This window comes from Arachis ipaensis, chromosome B07 (assembly GCF_000816755.2).
Source record: "Arachis ipaensis cultivar K30076 chromosome B07, Araip1.1, whole genome shotgun sequence".
NCBI lineage: Eukaryota > Viridiplantae > Streptophyta > Magnoliopsida > Fabales > Fabaceae > Arachis > Arachis ipaensis.
In genome coordinates this window covers 7,469,149-7,473,092 of record NC_029791.2, presented here as the reverse complement: position 1 = coordinate 7,473,092, position 3,944 = coordinate 7,469,149, and the positions used below count along the sequence as shown (strand labels likewise).

Sequence of the window (3,944 nt, the reverse complement as noted above, 5' to 3'; positions counted from 1 at the left end):
ATTGTTTTGAAATAGTAGACCAAAATATGGATCTGAATATGAAGAGGCCTTTATTTTTTTATAAATAGTAGAAAAATAGAATAAATGTGAATGCTTATTTTTTTTGTTTTTAAATATCAAATTATAAGAATAATTAATAAACAAAATAGGAGAGTATAAAAATTTTGTATCTGAAAAAAATCCTTTATAATTCATTATACATCTTCTTATTAATAATTTATTGAGTCTTGAAAAATTGTCAGATTTCTTAACCATAAAAATAACTATATAAATGCTTTAAGATTATTCAATTAAAAATTGTGTGCAACAAAATCAAAATAAAAATTTTAAAAAATTATTTACAAATTAACTATTTATAGACGTTATTAACTTTACTTATTTATTTTTAATAGTATTTAATTTGAAACCGAGATAAAAATTTATATTCAAATAAAATACTTTCTTTCTTCATGCATAATTCTAATTGTTAAAAAATATTTTATTTTTTTTTAATTTTATATTTAATTTTTTAAATTATCTTTAATTTCATTATTTTTTTAAAATTATTAATTTATATTTTTATTATATTCCATTACTATATCTACTATTATTCTCTATACACATATCTGTCATTATTTGATTGCCATTATTATATTACCTTGTTCTCCTTTTTTCATTTTTTTCTTCTCCTTTCACCTTCTTTTCGTCTGACCGTAATTAATTATCACTAAGTATTATTATCGCAACTTTTAATTTTGTCTATCACTTTGATTTATAACCATCTATTCTATTAACTTTTATGAGTTGTTGAAATTTTGTTAAAGAAGACATAAAACATTTAATTTTTTTTTAAAATTATCAAAATTTGATGTCAGTAATCCTAAAAAATAATATCAAAATATATTATTTTCAACTAAAATAATAAAAAATAATATATTATTATAAGTTTTTTAATTAATAATTATAAATTTAAGTTGCAATTTAATATGATTAATGAGAAGGAGAGATCAAGAAGACTTGGAACTTCTATACTAAATCAAGTAGTGCTGGAAGCAGTGGCTTTTAAGCCTCCGCCTAGGACACGAGCTGGTAAAAGAGGGCGTGTTTACTATTATACACAGGTATGTCCATGTAATGATGCTTGTAATAGTTGCTATTGTATGCCTTTAGCTTAGATGTTTGTATGAATCCCTGTTTGTTGTTCTGTTGCCTTTATTTTTAATGCCGAAGTATTGCCCTTTGCATTTGTTAAGATGTTAAAATGAATAATATATTTTACTGGTAAAAACTTTTACCAATGAGAACATGAATGATATGATTAATTCCAACTGGATCAATTATGAGGTGGGTTGTTTCTGCTTGACATACTCACAAGTCATGCAATTTAATTACTTGTTTCAAATACACTCTTGCTGGGTGTTGTTCCCTTGCAGGCTGCTATGTGGGTGGGGATTTCAAGTGTTTGGTTCATAGAATAAGTCAAGTGATTCTTGCGGATCTGAAATAATTTTAATTGTTCTGTTTTTGGTTGGTTTTGTGTAGTGCAGTTCAAGTTTGAGAAAATTTATGCTATTATGAAATACAACTATTCATATAATTCTAGTATTATATAATTCACATTCTACTATTCACTATTATATAATTCAATTATTTAAATTAGGAAATTACTGCTATCATGAAATTCCCTTGTTTTCAATTTGGCTCTTTTTTTTTTTGTAATTCTGAATTTGTGCACTATGTATAAGAAATGCTTGATTACAAGTAAAGCAAGTTGATTCTGTCTAGTTGGGGTAAAACATACATCTTTTTTATCCTCATTAAGAGCTTCTTTTGGGCATTTCATTAGGAAAAGGGAAACAATGACAAATCTGGAGTGAGTACTATCTGGCAGCATCAAATTTGCACCAATAGGACTAACAAATATGCTCAATAATGGAGGTGTAATTCAAGAAGTGGAATATGTTGAGGGTGTTGCTATGCTCAAGGTTAAGGGTGATGGCCAATTTTTGGCTTACTCAAGTGAACCTCCAAAGAAGTTCCAAGTGAATGGTTCTGATGTGGATTGAGTGGCTTCCTAATGGCAAATTGATGGCTAACTTTTCTTGGATTCAAGAGGATCATGGTGTTTGTGATTTAGCAATTTTCTTCTAGTTTTTATTTTATAGGATTGTGGAGTGGAGTTTCTTATTTTAAAGTCCTAATTTTTCATTTTTAGTTTAGGTCCAGTTTGGGTAAACAACTTAAATAAGTTCTTTTGAAAAAAGAGTTTAACGTATGAGGACTTTTATTAATAGCAGTTTATAAATAAATTATTTTGTATTTGGATTTTTAGTTATAAAAGTTCTTATTTTAAAGTTGTAGCGTTTTAATAAATAATTCAAGAACTTGTTATAACTAACTATAAAAATAATAGCAAGCTATATAAAAATAAAATCACATGTGAAAAAAATAAAATTAAAACTGAGATTTCATATCACACATCATGTTAAATACAAATTTAATAATAAAAATAGAGTGATAAAATGATAAAAAAAAATAATTGGAAGAAATATATGAAGTAGGTGATTCAGATGGAACATTGTTTTAAAATGGTGTTGGAAGGTCAATACTTTCATTAGATAAATCATTACGTGAAAGGTCAAAAGCATCTTCACAGAGCCAAAAATAAAATCAAAGTCAATTTTTCTAGAAAAACGATAAAATGACTTATCGAAGGGGAAGTCATATATTTCTACTTCTTCAAAAAGCTGTGAATTAACTTGAATTAACTTCTCGAAAAGTTAAAAACTTTTTTTTAAATGGTGCCAAACATTCGTATGGTGACTTTTCATAATTCAAAAAAAAAAATAGCTTCTGCTGTTTATAAACAGGCTTAGTCTCGAATTCTGGTTTTGCATAATAATCAATATTGTTCATAGTTTGGGATTGGTATTATATTAAAACCATTCTCTTATGTTGTTTTTATTTTTTATTACTTAATATAAATTATAATTTCTATTTTCTTATCAGCTTGTTTTCACATTATTTCTGCATTTATTTCTTTCTTCACATAAATTGAACAATAAAATTGAACTCAATAAAAACTACATTGTTTGATTTAGAAATTCTTTTTCCTAACAGTATATTTTAGTATCAAATTTTCAATTAAGTCACACATACTTTTCTCTTTTATTTCTTCCTTATAATATCTCCTCCTTAGTGTCAAGTTTTTCTTCGCATTTCCTTCGGTTTTTTTTTTATGCTCAGTTTAAAGATTTCAAAAAATAAGTGTTGGAAATATATTATAATTATAACCCAAAAAATAAGTGTTCATCATCGTTCCTTGTTCCACAAACAAGGTTGCCATCTAGGCATAGACAGCAGCAAAAATGATTCCTGAAGCCCAAATTGGGAACATGCAGAGCAAGATCTTCAGTTCCTCAACTTGTGTCACAGTGCACAGTCTCCATGGATCATGGTAATAATCAATTTTGCTCTCAGCATCAGACACTATAGCTGCTTTATCGAGGCACCTACATTGCATTTAAAACAAAAAACAATTGGAGTTATAGAAGGTGCTGAGCAGGAAAACCTGTTCTGAAGTTAATTGGCCTGTGAAAAATAAAAAGGGCAAAAAGGAAGAATTCTAAAGCAGCTTGGAACACTTGAGCCATTATCAATTGCATATCACTACGTCCCTGCCAGATGAAATACCACACTGCCTCTTTTTAACTACTCTTTTTTCTTCCCTGTTCTTAGCTAATCCAAAATCTCATATCACTAACTGTCAGATGAAATACCACATTAGCATTTTGGCCCTTTTCATGTTCATTTATGATTTACTATTATAACTTTTTCTTATTGACTTTAAGTATTGTTCTTTACAGTTTCAAAAGAAAAAGAAAATAAAAAATAAATATTTAAATTAATTAAATAATAATAAATTATTAAAAGATTAGACTAAAAATTAAAAGAGAACTAAAATT

General features: G+C 26.9%; 1 long non-coding RNA gene across 1 annotated transcript; it reads left to right on the top strand.

The window, feature by feature from the left end:
• Window positions 975-2,236, top strand: LOC110264831. The gene is made up of 2 exons (XR_002351077.1): window positions 975-1,100; window positions 1,826-2,236. It is a non-coding gene; the product is annotated as an uncharacterized LOC110264831 (long non-coding RNA).